Source organism: Carcharodon carcharias, chromosome 9 (genome assembly GCF_017639515.1).
Source record: "Carcharodon carcharias isolate sCarCar2 chromosome 9, sCarCar2.pri, whole genome shotgun sequence".
NCBI lineage: Eukaryota > Metazoa > Chordata > Chondrichthyes > Lamniformes > Lamnidae > Carcharodon > Carcharodon carcharias.
In genome coordinates, this window is record NC_054475.1 from 159,027,122 (window position 1) to 159,046,430 (window position 19,309).

A 19,309-nucleotide genomic window follows, 5' to 3' on the forward strand; every position below is an offset into this window, starting at 1 on the left:
GGTTCACTCAGACATATCACTCGGGAAAGTAAGTTAAAGGCACCACGAGCACAAGAGGGACAGTTCACAGGTGATTTTCTGTTTGTTTATTTTCGGTTTATATGTCTGCTGGTGTGGGCACCAACACCAGTAATGGTAATGTCATTATACATTCAATCTGACAATAACATTAAATTTGCTTCAGTTCTGATGGCCTGAGTATGCTTCACCCTTTTTCTTTCTGGTGTAGGGTATGCCAATTTGTAATGCTGAACATGAGCGGCTGGATACTTTATTGCAAAGATATTGAGTGGATTTTGGGTGCAAATGAAAGGGTAATTTCAGACATCCAGGATGGAGGTGACAGCCCTGACATGAGGTGGAAGCATATTTTTTGTAGCCTACCTGAAGGAACGTTAGATAAAGGCATCCCTGGTGTCCCTGCCTCCCTGGAGGTTACTGAGGTCTCTCTTCATGCACTCAGTGTTCTCCTCACCATTGTCCTCTTCTGACTCACTAATGGATTCATCCTCTGTGGCCTGTGGAGCTGCGTCAAGATGCTCTTCCTCTGGTGGGTCCCCTCTTGTCAGTGCCAGATTGTGAAGAGCACAGCATGCAACCATGATCAGCGACACCCACTCTGGGGGGTATTATAGTACATCCCCTGAACGGTCCAGACATCAGAAGTGCATCTCGAGAAGACCTATGGTCCTCTCTACCACTGCCAATGATTCCTATTGTAACGCTGCTCTGCCTCTGTTCTTGGGGGTGATGGAGAGGCATCATAAGTGACCTTTTCAATGGATAGCCCTTATCACCCTGCAGCCATCCATCCAATCGGGCTGGAGTACTGAAGAGCCCTGGCACCTGGGAGTATATCAGGGCGTAAGTGTCATGGGAGTTGCCTGGGTACGTGGCACAGATTTGCAGAATCAGCATCCTGTGATCACACACTATCTGCATGTTCATGGAGTGGAAGCCCTTCCTGTTGACGAAAGTATCTGGCTTACCCGCTGGCGCCTTGATGGCCACATTTGTGCAGTCAATGGCACCCTGGACATGGCTGGTGGGTTGTGGAAAGCAGGTGGGTAGGAAGAAAGAGGGGTACGGTCTGATGGGGCTGCTGTGATGTGCAAATGGTACCCCCTGGGAGATAGTACCCCCCTTCCTCCAGTCCTTTTGAAAACCTTTCAACAAAAATGGCCTGCCCACTCCCACCATACTGCCCACGCCAACTATATTATGGCATGGACAGCGTATTATCAACATCAACTGGCCTGTTAAAAAGCTCACTGACCCTTGACTTTTTATTTATATATGGCAAGCGGACTGCCAATTTCAGTGTGCGGCCACCTACAGTGTTATGGGGTTGAGCTGTGGGGTGAGGAGGAAGGTGGTGGCGTGGACACCTGCCGTTTATTACATGCACTCCCCCCCAAAAGCAAACTCGGAGCGGGCAAGTAAAATCCAGGCCAATGTCAACAAAACTGTATGGGTCTCGGTTGAGGACATCAAGTCTGTAACATTTCTGCTTGACATTCGATGGCATTACCATCACTGAATCCCTCACTAGCAACATCCAGGGGTATGCCATTGACCAGAAACTGAACTGGACCAGCCATATAAATACTGTGGCTACAAAAGCAGGTCAGAGGCTGTGAATTCTACAGAGGGTAACTCAACTCCTGACTCCCCAAAGCCTGTCCACCATCTACAAGGCACATGTCAGGAATGTGATAGAATACTCTCCACTTGCCTGGATGAGTGTAGTTCTAACAACACTCAAAAAGCTTGACACCATCCAGGACAAAGCAACTGGCTTGATTGGCACCCCCTCTGCCACTTTCAACATCCACTCCCTCCAGCACTGACACACACTGGCAGCAGTGTGTACCATCCACAAGATGCACTGCAGCAACTCATCAATGTTCCTTTGATTGCATCTTCCAAATCCGTAACCTCTACCACCTAGAAAGACAAGAGCAGCAGATGCATGGGAACATCACCACCTGCAAGTTCCTCTCCAGGTCACACACTTTTCTGACTTGGAGCTAAATTGCAGTCCCTTCACTGTCGCTGGGTCAAAATTCTGGAACCCCATCCCTAACAGCACTGTGCATGCATCTTCACCACATGGACTCCAGACGTTCATGAAGGCAGTTCACAACAACCTTCTCAAGGGCAATTAGGGATGGGTAACAAAACCGCTGGCCTACCCAGTGATGCCCACATCCCATGAAAGAATAGAAAAAATATAGTTGGAAAGATAATTGGACTTCTTCAATGATCTGAATTCCTATTGCAATGTCAAAGCAAAGGGATGGCACCCAAGAATGCGTGTTTAACTTAAATTATGATACGATCATCTTTCATCTCAGAATAGGGGAGTCCTCATTAATTACTTCACAGTCAGAAAAGGAAATGGAAAATGAGATCCAGCAATGTTGTGAAAGACAAAAAATCCTGTCAATTTGCTTCACGCTAGACGCTAACCACTCAATCTCCTTCCAGCCACAAAGGCATATGACCTAGATTTCATCATGTGATCAAGTCACAGATCCACCATATAATTTGTAGTATGCTATCATAATCCATTAATATAATCTAATATTGTGCTATCACACCCTTCTGTCTGAATCACTAAAATTCTACTCCCTGCTCCTTTGCATCTTCATCTTTTCCCCATTCGTCTCTATCTGGCATCTTTCTCTTTCCTTCCAGCCTCTATCTCCCTTGAACAGTCTCAGTTCTTGGTGTTAAAAATTCTCTCTCTAATATCTAGGTCACCAGTGATGGACTGTGGAACTGAATGTTAAATTAGTCTTTTGAAAAAGAGCAGGACAGGCAAGTCAAAATACATTTTTAATCAGTGAGACAGAAAGAAGATACTTGAAATTTTCAGCCAGTACAATAGTAAGCAGACAGTTCAAATCTTAAACTCAGCATAAAAAGAATGCTGAATGACTCTTGGTATTACAATCATGCTCTTCTATAATCCACTGACGGATTTTTTTTCACTCCTCTGCTGAGTAACACACCATTATAAGTCAAAGGTAAAAATCTGACAGCAGATAACATCACTGCAGACATTTGTAAGAAAACTTATTTAGCAAATTCTTTGAGTTCACTCCATAAAATTTTGAAGTGAATTTTTGATTATTCTAACTAAAAGCTTATGTTGAGTTGTCTGCGGACGACAATTTTCATCACACCAAGTACCAAATGCATGGCAATTTCTGCATGAGTCCCGCGAGAGATAAAAATGGGAACTAAGCAAGCATGGTGCTAGAACTGAGACATTGCCCCAATAGGCTATAATGAGCATCCATTGGCATACACTCAAATTTGGTTTTTTGATTCATACATGGGATGTGGGCATCGCTGGCTAAGCCAGCATTTATTGCCCATCCCTAATTGTCCTTAAGAATTAGAGGCTATCGCCACTAATTTTGGTTGCAAAACACCCACATTTTCAGGGCTATGTATGTTGTTATAAGTCAAATGTGGTCCACACTACATGCGCACACTTCTAGTCCAGGCCTACCATTTTGAGCAGGTCATTAATGCAGGAACGTGCACCAGAGTATACAAAATAGACAGACTGTGACATCAGCCAGCGTGGCCAAGCTGGTTGAACTATAGCAGTGTTCTTTTCGATGTGAACACTCCAACTGGCACTCCCTCTTAATCTCCCATGTGTTCAGCAGCACAGAGGATCCCACATCAGCACTATTTAAACTCTTTTCAGGTTAGTTGTTGATTGGTTCCTACTGGTTGCTGCTGTGTTTGTTGAAGTGTTTGGAGGTTTGCACTGCTGGCTGACGTTGCTAAGTCTACAGGGAGTGATGTGGCACATGGTGGAGGCCATAGGTCTGACTCCAAGTGTTCTGCTTAGGCCACTTGCTCCTGGTCTTGGTGCCTGAGAAGGAGGTCGAACAGAGGTGATTTGGAGGAGGACAAGGAGCTTGAAAAAGGAAGAGAAGGAAGGGGCAGGAGGCTGTATCTACCCAGATTATCAGGGAACAATTCTCTTCCCTCACCCTCAGCAAAGAAGAGTGTGTCAGACATCTCTGCATCATGGAGGAAGGGCTCACTGAGATCTGCCACCTATTGCAGCCAGAACTGTAGTTTCAGAGCAGGGTGCACTGCAGGTTCAGAGCAGGCGTTGCCAGTGGCTTTGAAGGTGACTTTGGTCATCAATCCTTTTTGCACCGCCTCCTTTCAGGCTGGAGCAGGCAACATTTGCAGCATCCCAGTTTGCTGTCCACTGTTATCGCTGAGATTCTCTATTCCAAGAGAACTGAATACATTTCATTCTCTCTTAAAGAGAGAGAAGCTGGTAGAGCGAGCATGTGGTTTTGCCAGGATTGCAGACTCCCCCATGGCACACGGAGTGATTGACTGCACATACGTCACTTGTTGGATTCTGCATGTCATTTCTGAGATGTACCCCAACTGGAAGGGGCTCCACTCCCTCAATTTTCAGCTGATACATGACCAACCTCAGCACATCACGCAGATCAACACTTGACAGCGGTCATTCTGCAGCAGTCTCTTGCGCGATGTCAGCATCAAAGACCTTATAAAAATTCAGCACTAATATCACTTCCCCTTAGCAACATGAAGAAACTCCAACACAAACAACACCATCAGTTAAAAACTCCATTTTAAGCCATATGAAACAGTGTGACTGAACAAAATCAAGTTCGCCCCCACCCCCCCCCACCAAAAAAAACCCCTCACCCCTTATGCAGCATTCATAGCTTACATAATTTCTGTCTGGTTGAAACAGTTCTCTCTGGGTATTGCGATTCCACATGAGCGGGTTATAAGCTTCATTTCTATTATGTGCCTCCCGAAAGCACCCACCAAATGTGTCCGCAGCAGTTAAAACTCTCCAACCCTTTTCTACACGCATATCATGTAGCCTTGGTTGCTGTGATACAACACCCTGAAGCCTGCAACTCCACTGGAGCAGAGTGATAATGACAACTCCTATGACACATCAGCTTCTCTCATGCATACAGAGGTTCTGTACAGAGGCTCCAAATACCACAAATTGCAACTGAAGTCTCAGGTTCCCAGCAGAAGTTCCTTCATCATTGCTGCTTCAGCATCCGAGGGTCCCATGCTTCATACCACTGGGGTATAGTGTGGACTGTAGCGGTTTGAGCAGTGGGCCCACTAACATCTCCTTCTCAGGGCAATTAGCAGAAGGCAAAAATGAATAGATGTTAATAAAAATTGCAGGCCTATAATGGGGAAACTGCTCTCAGATACTGTTAACGCTAAACAACCATTTTTAAGTTTCTTGATTTCTTTTTTTCAAAATTGTGTAACAATTGCTGTATTACATCTCTTAGTCCAAGCAAAAGAACAGCATCCTTCGCAACCTCAGGACTTCTCAAAGCGTATTAAAGCCACTTTAAAATACAGTCACAGTTAAAATGTAAAAATTGTTGCAGTCTTCACACAGCAAAGTCCTACAAGCAGCAATGTGATAATGACCAGATAATCTTCTACTGGTTGAGGGATCAATATTGGCCAGGACCCCAGGAAGATGTCCCTTGATCTTCCTTGAAAAGTGCCATGGAATATTTTACATCCATGTGAGAGGGCAGACAGGCCTCAAATTTAACATCTCATCTGAAAGACAAGACCCCAGACAGTGCAGTTCTCTCTCAGTAGATTATGCACTCAAGTCTCAGGAAGGGGACTTGTTCACTGACCTGTAATGTTACCTCTGGCCCCAAGTTAGCTCGGAGGTGGGAAGAAAGGGGAACAAGTGGAATGCTGTCCTGAGTTTGGGAAACCTGGAAAAATTGGTTTCCCTCAGCTCTGGCAGGGCCTGATTGACATTTATCATCTCAATTCCTGTTGTGGCCAGATTGAGAGGCTGACTATCTGTCAGGCAGGTAGGGCCTTGGAAACAGGTAACAGCGTTGGAGTGGGGAGGAGGGACATTGGAGAAGTCAGTGAGGTGGAGTGGGGAGGAGATTGGAAACCTCAAACATGTGAAGATGGGAAGGGTTGTGGGGGAGATTGGAACAGCCAAGGTCAGGGTGATCGGAAGGTTTGGGAGGGGCTGGATGGGAAGAGTTGGGAGGAGGAGGTTGGAAGGGTCGTTGGGGAAGTTCAGTAGGGATGTGGAAGGGTCACAGGGTGAAATCAGAGTGGACAGGGAGGAGATCAGAAGGATGCCGGGGAAGAAGGTTGATAATTAGGAAGTAGAGGGAGGATGGGGTGTAATAGTGAGGGTTGGGTGAAGCAAGTGAACTGGTTCCAGCAGGTAAGTGGAAAGACACTTAATTCCTGATCCAGAAATCTTCAATTCCCTTTAATTGCCAGGTTTCCTGAGGCCTGGAGAACTCAGCTAGGTTAAATTTAAAATGGTGAATAAATATTACGCACACTAACTCATCATTATTAAATAACCAACCCATCCCCATTCCATGTCAATCAAAACTGGAAGCTGGAACTTTGGAGGAAGGTTTCAGATATTTTTCTTACAAGCTGCTCAATGCAAACCACCCCCCCCCCCCCCCCCCCACCCCCCCTCTCGGGAGTTAAAATTCCCCTTTTTCTGTTTCTCCCTTCACAGGTGCTGCATGGGCCTGCTGAATATTTCCAGCATTTTCTCCTTTTACCACAATTTTACAGCAGCCACAGTATTTTGCTATTGATTTATATTTGACAGTTTGGGTCTACGAAAAGGTCTCCAGTTCCATTTCAATTTCGTGGGGAGGAGTTAAAACGCTGGAGTAATTAACGATAGTTTCCCACCTTCTGTCTGGTCACAGAAACCACCTTTATTCCCTTAAGGTGCATGCGGCAAGGCAACTTTGATTCTGACTTCCCATCCTGTCACAGCACCACAGCTGTAACCATCGCTCAAGGGATTTGACCTATACAATTTCCAGTTCTTTTTCCAGCCTCCATCCCACTCGGGAATCTTAATGTCAAGATGGCAAGAAAAGAAATGACACCATCATATAGCATGACTAGCAAATAACTAGGCCAGCTAGCTATTCAATTAACTTACGATATTTGCAGTACACACCAGATACGTGCCATCTTACACCACAAGGACCTTATTGCAAATGACTTAGCTACAGTGCAAAACAAACTTGTCTGGACTGTTAAGAGGAAGGTTTATAGTGTCTTTTATTAAAGCAATGAGGTAGACTGAAGTCCAGCTACTGGATGCATTCAAAATCATGAGGGGACCGGGCAGAGTAGATAGGGAAAAGCTGCTCCCACTCGTGAAAGGATCAAGATTGAGGGCGCAGGTTTCAAGTCATTGGCAAAAGAAGCAAAAGTGATATGAGGATAAACTTTTTCACGTAGTGAGTGGTTAGGGTTTGGAATTCACTGCCTGCGAGTGTGGTGGAGGCAGGTTCAATCGAAGCATTCAAAAGGGAATTAGGCTGTTAGCCAAAAAGGAAGAATGTGCAGGGTTATGGGAAAAAGGTGGGAGAATGGCACTAAGTGAATTGCTCATTCAGAGGGCTGGTGTGGACATGATGGGCCAAATGGCCTCCTTCTACACCGTAACAATTCTGTGATTCTATGGCAGCCAGGATTACACAGCAAGATTCCACACACAGCAAATACGATGAGGGACAGGTGATCCGTTTTTACTTCCACTGTGACATTGGTTGAGGGGTGAACTGGCCAGAGGAGAACTCTCTGCTCTCCTTCAAAATAGTGTCAAGAGACAATTTGGGCTGGATGTTCAGCCTCAAAGTGGGTAGCAGGATTGGTGAAAATTCCCGCTCGGCCCAGCAGCCTCAAGGACAAAGTGCCAGGAAGGATGGGATTTTCATTGTGGAGTGGGGTGGTGGGTGCAGGCTGCAGTCAACCAGGGAAAGTGTTCGGAGGCAGCCACAGGGGCTGCCAAGTGCTGTAGGACTTCATCCCATTTATGATGAAAAATGTAAGGCCAACCTTACCCCTCACATCCCTCACCCCTCACACTCTTCAGGCCCCACTCACTCCCCAATCCACCTCATGTGCCCCCTCCACCCATCCCCTACAGCCCCTCATGCCCCCATGCCAAGGTATGGCACTTCCATGCCCAGTCAACCATTGTACACAGTATAGTACAAATGGACCCTATAGTGACAAAAAGGTATGTAAAAAAAAAGGCTTTTACAAAAAAAAAGTCTTTCATTGGTAACTTTCCACTTTCTTAAAGAAAACTGCCTTTTACAATAGGCCAATAAAAGCATCAATCATCCAGACACTTTAAAGTATCAATAGCTGAAGTTACAAGCACTTGAAACCTCTCTATCTTGCGGGAATAAACAATGTTCCATAAACAGATGAGATTACAGTCAGAGCTGTCAATCAAACAAAGTTTATCCTGGGGCTCAGATGTTTCAGTAAGCTAATAAGTGTCTGGGCTCTTAGACAAGAATGCATAAAGAGGCTTGTCCAGTTTTGGGGACAATGCTTCAGGAAAGATATGCAGGCATTGAAGAGAGCGCAGAATAGATTCATGAGAATGGCTCCAGGGATGAGGAACATCAGTTATGAAGATAGATTGGAGAAGTTAGAACTGTGTTCCTTGGGGAAGAGAAGGCTGAGAGGAGATTTGATAGAGGTATTCAAAATCATGAGAGGTCTGAACAAGGTAGGTAGGGAGAAACTGTTCCCACTCGTGAAAGGGTTAAGAATGAGAGGGCATGGATTTAAAGTAATTGGCAAAAGAAGCAAAAGTAATATGAGGAAATACTTTCATGTGGCAAGCGGTTAAGGTCTGGAATGCACTGCCTGAGAGTGTGGTTGAGGCAAGTCCAATCGAGGCATTCAAAATGGAATTAGACTGTTGTCTGAAAAGGAAGAATGTACAGGGTTACAGGGAAAAGACAAGGGACTAACACTAAATGAATTGCTCATTCAGAGATCTGGTGTAGACATGATGGGCCAAATGGCCTCCTTCTGCATTGTAACAATTCTGTGATACTGTGATTCTTTAAGACACCCCTTAAAACCTACCATTTTGACCAAGCTCTTAGTCATCTGCGCAAACACTTCCTTATGTGGCCTGACATTAATTTTGATAATGCTCCTGTAAAGCACCTTGGGGTGTTTTGTTACATTAAAGCAGCTATATAATTGCAAGTTTCTCTTGTTTCTCACAGTGGTCAAGCTGTCCTGTGTATTACTGATTTGAAGTCAAATGAATGATCAGAGATACGAGTTTTGAAATGACCAGATTTAGCACCATTCCCATATGCTGCAGATATGACATGCTTCCTCTCTTTTAGAAGATTTTAGACCATCACATAGAGACATTAATATTTTCACAAGATTAAAACAAAGTCACTTTTGTGCACTTTCTGGAAAATCCACTCCAACAGGAATTCACCAAGGCTCCTTCGACAGCACCTTTCAAACCCACTATCAATACCACCTAGAAGGACAAGGGCAGCAGATAGATGGGAACACCACTAACTGGAAGTTCTCCTCCAAGTCATCCACCATCCAGATTTGGAAATATATCGCCATTCCTTCACTATCACTGGGTCAAAATCCTGGAACTCCCTCCCTAACAACACTGTGTGTGTACCTACACCACAGGGACTGCAGTGGTTCAAGAAGGCAGCTCACCACCACCTTCTCAAGGTTAATTAGGGATGGGTAATAAATGCTGGCCCAGCCAGCGAAGCCCAAATCCCATAAAATTAATTTTAAAAATTAGTAAGGCCATGCTGTTCAGTTTTGATGGGAACACCAACACATGAAATTCCTTCCAAGTCACTCACCATCCTGACTTGGAATTATATCGCTGTTCCTTCACTGTCACTGGATTAAAACCCTGGACCTCCCTCCCTAACAGCACTGTGGGTGTACCTACACCACAGGGACTGCAGCGGTTCAATAAGACAACTCACCACCACCTTCTCAAGAGCAATTAGGGATGGGCATTAAATGCTGGCCTTGCTTGTGACAATCATATTCCATGAAAGAATTTTTTAAAATTGAGTTTTTGGTTATACACATGGAGTTCAAATTCATGTTACCATCAATTTACTGCGTACATCAAGTTGCTAATCTCGCCGGATCTTGATCTTCACATTTCCCAAAATGAAAAAACAGTAAAAGCTGGGGAATAAGAATACTGATCTGAACTGGTCTTGCATACCTTAAAATGGAACACCAGTAAAAACTGGGGAATAAGAATACTGGTCTGAACTGTTTCTTTCATTCTCATTTAAGAATTAGTGGCCATTGACACAACAGAAAAAAAGAAACCCCCCAATTCCACAACATTCAGGGAAAATTCACGACATAAAAAATATAAGCACCAATCGAACTGAGTTGCCTGGGGCTCGAGGCTTGGATCGCCCGCACATTTGCACAAAAGTATTGAGCATGGTATTGTTGAAACCAGAAAGTTTCATTCCCCATGGAGCACTACACAACTTATAGCTAAACTCTACTGGTGCTGTTACCCACTCCCTGCACCCACAATGCCACTGCTGATGTTTCCTCATTGTAGCAGCTTATGTTTCAGACCACGTTGTGCCTGGCTTGTGAAAGCATAAATGAGGCTTTTGTCATCTTATTTTGTCAATTGTGATGAATTTCTTCCTTTGCCCCACGAACAAACTATTTCAATGAGCACTCAGGCCTCTTCAGCCTTCTGAATGCCACCCTAAAACCCGCATCAACATTTGAACAGGTGCTCCAAATAAGGTAAAAAAAAACAGAATTACCTGGAAAAACTCAGCAGGTCTGGCAGCATTGGAGGACAAGAAAAGAGTTGACGTTTCGAGTTCTCATGACCCTTCAACAGAACTGGGTGAATCCAAGGAGAGGGGTGAAATATAAGCTGGTATAAGGGGGGGTGCATTGGGTGGGGGGAGAGAAGTGGAGGGGGGTGGTGTGGTTGTAGGGACAAACAAGCAGTGATAGGAGCAGATCAACAAAAGATGTCACAGACAAAAGAACAAAAGAACACAGAGGCGTTGAAGTTGGTGATATTATCTAAATGAATGTGCTAATTAAGAATGGATGGTAGGGCACACAAGATATAGCTCTAGTGGAGGTGGGGGGGCATAAAAGATTTAAAAATAATAGAAATAGGTGGGAAAAGAAAAATCTATATAAATTATTGGAAAAAATAAAAGGGGGAAGAAACAGAAAGGGGGTGGGGATGGAGGAGGGAGTTCAAAACCTAAAGTTGTTGAAAGCAATACTCAGTCCGGAAGGCTGTAAAGTGTCTAGTCGGAAGATGAGGTGCTGTTCTTCCAGTTTGCGTTGGGCTTCACTGGAACAATGCAGCAAGCCAAGGACAGACATGTGGACAAGAGAGCAGGGTGGAGTGTTAAAATGGCAAGCGACAGGGAGGTCTGGGTCATTCTTGCGGAGACCGCAGGTGTTCTGCAAAGCGGTCGCCCAGTTTACGTTTGGTCTCTCCAATGTAGAGGAGACTGCATTGGGAGCAACGAATGCAATAGACTAAGTTGAGGGAAATGCAAGTGAAATGCTGCTTCACTTGAAAGGAATGTTTGGGCCCTTGGATGGTGAGGAGAAAGGAAGTGAAGTGGCAGGTGTTGCATCTTTTGCGTGGGCATGGGGAGGTGCCATAGGTGGGGGTTGAGGAATAGGGGGTGATGGAGGAGTGGACCAGGGTGTCCCGGAGGAAACGATCCCTACGGAATGCTGACGGAGGGGGGGTGGTGGGGTGAAGGGAAGATGTGTTTGGTGGTGGCATCATGCTGGAGTTGGCGGAAATGGTGGAGGATGATCCTTTGAATGCGGAGGCTGGTGGGGTGATAAGTGAGGACAAGGGGGACCCTATCATGTTTCTGGGAGGGAGGAGAAGGTGTGAGGGCGGATGCGCGGGAGATGGGCTGGACATGGTTGAGGGCCCTGTCAACGACCGTGGGTGGAAAACCTCGATTAAGGAAGAAGGAGGACATGTCAGAGGAACTGTTTTTGAAGGTAGCATCATCGGAACAGATGCGACGGAGGCGAAGGAACTGAGAGAATGGGATGGAGTCCTTACAGGAAGTGGGGTGTGAGGAGCTATAGTCGAGGTAGCTGTGGGAGTCAGTAGGCTTGTAATGGATATTGGTGGACAGTCTATCACCAGAGATTGAGACAGAGCGGTCAAGGAAGGGAAGGGAAGTGTCAGAGATGGACCACGTGAAAATGATGGAGGGGTGGAGATTGGAAGCAAAATTAATACATTTTTCCAAGTCCCGATGAGAGCATGAAGCAGCACCAAAGTAATCATCGATGTACCGGAGAAAGAGTTGTGGAAGGGGGCCGGAGTAGGACTGCAACAAGGAATGTTCCACATACCCCATAAAGAGACAGGCATAGCTGGGGCCCATGCTGGTACCCATAGCCACACCTTTTATTTGGAGGAAGTGAGAGGAGTTGAAGGAGAAATTGTTCAGTGTGAGAACAAGTTCAGCCAGACAGAGGAGAGTAGTGGTGGATGGGGATTGTTTGGGCCTCTGTTCGAGGAAGAAGCTAAGGGCCCTCAGACCATTCTGGTGGGGGATGGAGGTGTAGAGGGATTGGACGTCCATGGTGAAGAGGAAGCGGTTGGGGCCAGGGAACTGGAAATTGTTGATGTGACGTAAGGTGTCAGAGGAATCACGGATGTAGGTGGGGAGGGACTGGACAAGGGGAGAGAGAAGGGAGTCAAGATAATGAGTAATGAGTTCTGTGGGGCAGGAGCAAGCTGACATGATCGGTCTACTGGGACAGTTCTGTTTGTGGATTTTGGGTAGGAGGTAGAAGCGGGCCGTCCGAGGTTGGGTGACTATCAGGTTGGAAGCTGTGGGAGGAAGATCTCCAGAGGAGATGAGGTCAGTGACAGTCCTGGAAACAATGGCTTGATGTTCAGTGGTGGGGTCATGGTCCAGGGAGAGGTAGGAGGAAGTGTCCGCGAGTTGACGCTCAGCCTCCGCGAGGTAGAGGTCAGTGCGCCAGACAACAACAGCATCACCCTGGTCAGCGGGTTTGATGACAATGTTGAGGTGGGACCTGAGAGAATGGAATGCAGTAAGTTCAGAGAGAGACAGATTAGAATGGGTGAGAGGAGCAGAGAAATTGAGATGACTAATGTAGCGCCGACAGTTCTCAATGAAAAGATCAAGAGAAGGTAAGAATCCAGAGGGAGGGGTCCAGGTGGAGGGAGGATATTGGAGATGGGTAAAAGGATCCGTTGAACTGGGAGAGGACTCCTGCCCAAAGAAGTGAGCCCGGAGACGAAGACGGCGGAAGAAGAGTTCAGCATCATGCCGAGCCCGAAATTCATTGAGGTGAGGGTGTACGGGTATGAAACTAAGTCCTTTGCTGAGCACTGAACGTTCAGCGTCGGACAGGGGAAGGTCAGGGGGTATAGTGAATACACGGCTGGGGTTGGGACTGGAAGAAAGGGTGGGGACAGAGGGACAGGCCGGGGTGGAGGGTCCTAGATGGGTGTTGGTGTCGATGAGTTGTTGCGGCTTGCGTTCCTTAGCACTTGAGAGAAAGAGAAAAAGTTTCTTGTTGAGGCGTCGGATGAGCAGAAGGATAAAATGAAACTGGGGGCATGCGCAGCTTTGAAAAAGGGTACGGCGGTGCTGCTGGAGGGAGAGGTCGAGTGTGTTCATATGGCGGCGCATGGCACTGAGAGTGGATCTCAGGATGTGAGCTCCAAATAAGGTGATGAGAAAGATAAATAAAGTGATTTTTGACTTTTCCATAACATTATTACTGTAGTATTAGGCAGTTTCTCAGTGCTACGGTACCTCAGCTGAAACATTTGGTATAAGATCAATTTTTAGAGTGCAGAATGCCTTGAAGCTGCCGATATTCAGAGGGTGACACAATAAAGCAGTGAACCTTCCTGTATACAGGCATACGAATTAGGAGCAGGTGTAGGCCATTTGGGTCTATCCTGATTGTGGCCTCAACTCCACTTTCCTGAGCTTGGCCTAAATAGCCAAGTGGTTATGGTACTGGGCTTGTAACCCCAAGATCAAGAGTTCAAATCTCACAATGGCAAACTATGAAACAATGTAACTTCATCTGAAACAGATGGAAACAGGTTTACTCAAAAGAGTATCAAGAGTTCAAATCTCACAATGGCAAAACTATGAAATGGAAGAGACATTGAACAAATATTTTAGCTTGGCCTAAATAGCCAAGTGGTTATGGTACTGGGTTTGTAACCCCAAGATCAAGAGTTCAAATCTCACAATGGCAAACTATGAAACAATGTAACTTCATCTGAATAAGAACAGGTGGAAACGTGTTTGTACTCGAAAGAGTCACAGGAACATTTGAATTTTCCCAATTTTGTTGATTTGGTTTTCATTTAAAAGATTATCAAGAGTTCAAATCTCACAATGGCAAACTATGAAACAATGTAACTTCATCTGAATAGGAACAGATGGAAACGTGTTTGTGCCCCTCTGTGCTTTTCAGTGGTTGGCGGAGAGGAGGGCTGTGGCCGCAGGGGTGACCAGGATCGGGGACGTGCTGGGTGGCGGAGGACTGGGCTGGATGCTCCCGCAGGAGTTGGCGCGACGTGCGTCTGTGAGTGTCCAGGTCGCAGCCGATGCCATCCAAGACCTGAGAACAGTCGTGCTCGGACCCGACGTTATTTTGGGTCTTGAGGTGGCCCAGGTGTGCAGTGGTCTTCCGTCTGAACGTTCCCCTGTTCGGACAGAATTCCACATTGGCCCCAAGCCCCGAACCCTCCCTCGGGTGCTGGTGCCCCGCAATATGAGCCGCCTCAGGGACATGCCCTCCGTGCCTTTTGGCACGGCAAAGAGGGGCTTTTTGTACGGACTGCTGCTGCACACCTTCCATTTTCTCGCCCTTGTCCGTCGACCGGACACACCCTGGCATGCCTTGTTGCCGTCCGGCGGCGGAGGCCCCCGATGGGAGGCCCTCTACGGAGGTGTCCTCCCCCTTTCTATCGGGGACCTGGGTTGGAGGGTGTTGCATGCAGCAGTCCCCTATAATAAGAGGATGCATAGGTTCACGGACTCTCAGGACACGTGCCCTTTTTGCGGTCTTGTGGAGTCCGTGGACCATGTATACGTAGGGTGTTGTAGGCTGCACTCCCTTTTTAGTTACTTGAAAAACCTTTTATTGATGTTTTGTTTGCACTTCAGCCCCACGCTCCTGATCTATGGACACCCAGAGCGGAAGGGGGTCGGGAAGGAGGAGGACCTCCTCGTGAACCTGCTCCTGGGCCTGGCCAAGTTGGCCATTAACAGGTCCAGGCAGCGGGCGATCGACGGGGGAGTCCCGCCCGATTGTTTGTCCCTCTTCTGCGGCTACGTTCGCTGCCGGATGTCCCTGGAGAGGGTGCACGCTGTGTCTGCTGGCACTCTCGAGGCCCTCTGTGCTCGGTGGGCACCGCGGGGACTGGGGTGTTTTGTTGACCCCTTTAATCACATTTTGATTTAAAGTTTGTAAGTTTCCTTTAAACTTTGCTCTTGGTTTTACAGCTGACCTGAATTAGGGGCTGTGCCTGATTTATCCCAATTTTGTTAATTTGGTTTTCATTTAAAAGATTATCAAGAGTTCCAATCTCACAATGGCAAACTATGAAACAATGTAACTTCATCTGAAACAGATGGAAACGGGTTTGTACTCAAAAGAGTTACACTGACACCACTGGGGGTAAAAAAAAAAGTAACTCCACTTTCCTGCCAACCCTTTTATTCTTTGACCCCCCCCTGTCAATCAGGAACCTATCTAACTCAACCTTAAAAATATTCAGTGACTCTGCCTCCACCTCTTTTTGGGGAAGAGAGTTCCACAGACCCATGACCCTCTGAGAGAGAAAAAGAAAACCTTCTACTCGTCTGTCTTAATGAGTGACCTCTTATTTTTAAATTGTGACTCTAGTTCTAGTTCTCCCATAAAGAGAAACATCGTTTCAGCATCCATCCTGTCAAGTCAGGATCTTACATGTTTCAGGAAGATCGCTTCTCATTCTTCTAAACTCCAATGGATACAGGCCTAACCTGCCCAACCTTTCCTCATAAGGTAAACCCTTCATCCCAGGAATCAATCAAGTGAACCTTCTCTGAACTGCTTCCAATGCAATTATGTCCTTTCTTAAATGAGGAGACCAAAACTGTACAGAGTATTCTAGATGTGGTTTTAACAATTTCCTGTTCAGCTGTAGCAAACATCCCTACTTTTATATTCCATTCCCCTTGCAATAAATGGCAACATTCCATTTGACCTCCTTATCACTTGCTACACCTGCATACTAACTTTTTGTGATTCATGTACCAAGACACCCAGATCCCTCTGTACCTCAGAGTTCTGCAATGTCTCCCCATTTAAATAACACGCTGTTCTTCTATTCTTTCTGCCAAAGTGGAGAAGTTCGTATTTTCCCACATTATACTCCCTCTGCCAAATTTTTGCCTACTCACGTAACCTATCAATGTCCCTTTGCAGATTCCTTATGTCCTCTTTGCAATTTACTTCCCTGTCTATCTTTGTGTCATTAACTCATATAACTTATTTTGTGAATAGCAGCAAACTTGATGGATTATTTTTGATGAATTTTACTTTTCTGTAGATTGAGTCATTTACACATGAAGAAAATTTGCAAATTAACAGAAATAATTAATCAAATTAAACACTTTTACTAGAAAAGGACTCAGTTACACTCCAGGGGTTGGTTCTTTAAATATAAAGTCCTTTCATTGCAAACCTTAATTGCTGCTGTCTGAAGTGACTGATGGATACAGTTGGCTTGAGGGAGTGGAAAGCATTATAAGCTAAAATTATGGTGCATTTAATTATAAAATAAGCTCTCACAGGTTTAAATGATCAGGCTAGCTGAGGGATTCAAAGCTCGAATAGAACACAGAGGTTGTACATTGAGTGAGCAGACAGGGAGGTGAAAAGAACCAGGGGTGTGCGGTGGGGGTGGGGGTAAGGTACAGAGTTTCTGGTGAGAGGATCTCTTTGGTCTCATCGGTCTTGCTTTTGAGAAATCAATGGCCCAATGGTTTGCACCTTTGCCTCCCTGTTAGACGGTTGTGGGTTGAAGGAAACCTGATATCAGTGGTCACCCCAAGGACCTTTACTTATGTCTCACAGAATATAGAGTCCTAGAGGCAAGTCATTTGCTTCTGATGTGCAGACTTTGACAACTGGCTTTCAGGCCTTGTGTGATGGAATGAGGAAAACAACATGTACCAGATTCCAAGATCTCCCAGGGCACCATTTCAACACATTTGCAGGACTCTCTCTCTCTCTCACTCAGCACAACTCACTGACCTACATTGGTTCCCAGTTAAACAAAGCCTCAAATTTAAAATTGTCATTCTTGTTTTCAAATCCCTCCAGGGCCTGGCCCCTCCCTATCTCTGTAATCTCCTCCAACATCATTTCAAGATCTCTGTGCTCCTCTAATTCTGGCCTCTTGAACATTCCTGATTTTAATCGCTCCATCATTGGCAGCTGTGCCTTCAGTTGCCTAAGCCTTAACATCTGGAATTCCCTCCCTACACCTCCCTGCTTCTGAAACTAACTTTCTTCCTTTAAATATTCCTTAAAATCTACTTTGATTAATCTTTTTGACATCTGCTCTAATATGTCCTTTCTTGGCTTTGGTGTCACATTTTGTTGAAGGATGTCCCAGTGAAGTGCCTTGGAAAATTTATTAAGTTAAATGTGCTATATAAATCAAGTTGCTTTTATTGAATAAGTCTGATCAGTGAAAATGAAAATCTACACCCCATATCTAGCAGGAGAGCAGGCAAGGTCCTTGAGTATTTAGCCTTCTCTCAAGATAGTTTTCTGCCCAGTCCATCCAGGAGCCTCCACATGTAGATTAAAACCAGATGCACATTACATTGTGGGTTCATCAACATTAATAACCTGCATTTAGAGAACACCTTTCACATATAAAAATGGCATATAGCAGCATCATACAACAAATGGAAACCAAATCAAAAAAGAAGATATTAGGAGAGATGACCAAAATATTGGTCTCAGAGCTGATTTTAAAGAGGATCTTAATGGAGAAGAGGAAGGTGGAGAGGCAAAATAGTTAAGGGAAGAAACCACAGATAACGTAGGTGGCTTGACACACAGCTATCATTAATGGTGGACTGGAAGGGTGTTGGGGGTGGGGGTATGCACGAGAGGCTGGAGTCAGTGAAACTGAGAGTTTGGATGATGGAGCTGATTACAGATAGAAAGAGCAATGAGGCTTGGGTTGAATTTGACTATCAGGATGACAATTTTAAATGTGAGACAGGTGAGGCACTAGAAACCAATGTAGGTCAATAAGGGTTGGGTGATGCAAGATAGGTTTGAGTTTTGGTTGAGTTGATATTTAAAGACATGTAGATATTTAGAGCATTGCAAAGGTCAGATCTGGGCATCACAAAGGCATGTGTGAGAGTTTTAGTGAAAAGTGAGCTGAGACAGAGTTGGTGGTGGTAACGTTATGGCGTTGGAAGCAGGTAGTCTTTGGGATGGAGAGGATATAGGGCCAGAAGCTTAGCTCTGGTTCAGCTGTGGAGCATCACGGAACCAGCGGCAAAGGGGAGACGCTGCAGCAGGAACTGAGGACGATGGGTGGAATTATCTGGTCCCATTGGCATTGAGTGTCATGGTGGACGGAGGAGGACAATATGGTGAGAAGGCCAAAAATCAGTTTCATGCTGTTGTGAAACCAGTTTGCGATTATCTGCTCCACCCATCAATGGCGGCCGTGTTTCCTACTGCCGCACGCTGGGAACCTAATCTCAATACTGCTGCTCGCCGGAGTCACTCCCCAGGTCGGATTTACCGCCTACGTCGGTGTCACTTCAGAATGACGTGCTTCATGGCTGCCTTTAAAGGACATGCACCTGCCAACATGAACTTTGAGGGGAACTCGGAGATGAGTGCACACAACCTTGCACAGCACTCACGGGCATCAGCTGTAAGGCATCAAAGAAGAGGCGCCATGCATTCATGGGGATGGGGTGCAGGTTGGTGTTGGGGACAGAGACATGTTGCTTTTTCCTGTCTGACTTAGCGCGATGCCAGGGCAAGGGCTTTGGTGCGGATCAGGTTAGGGGGGCAAGGCAGCACAGACTGAAGGAAGTTTACTCAAGTACATGCCAGGGAGATGTGGTGGGGAGGGGGGGTGGGTGGTGGGGGCACGAGGGAAATGGCCACACGCTTGGTGAAGCTTGTCAAAAGTGAGCCCTCTTCCACAGCTGCAGCTCCACTGACATGTTTAGAATCGGGCCTCTGAAGCTTTTCTGCCCATTCAAGCAACCTAGAAGCATGAATGTGCCACCAAGTGCCCCAGAACTTTTGACACCTCGGACACAGGCTG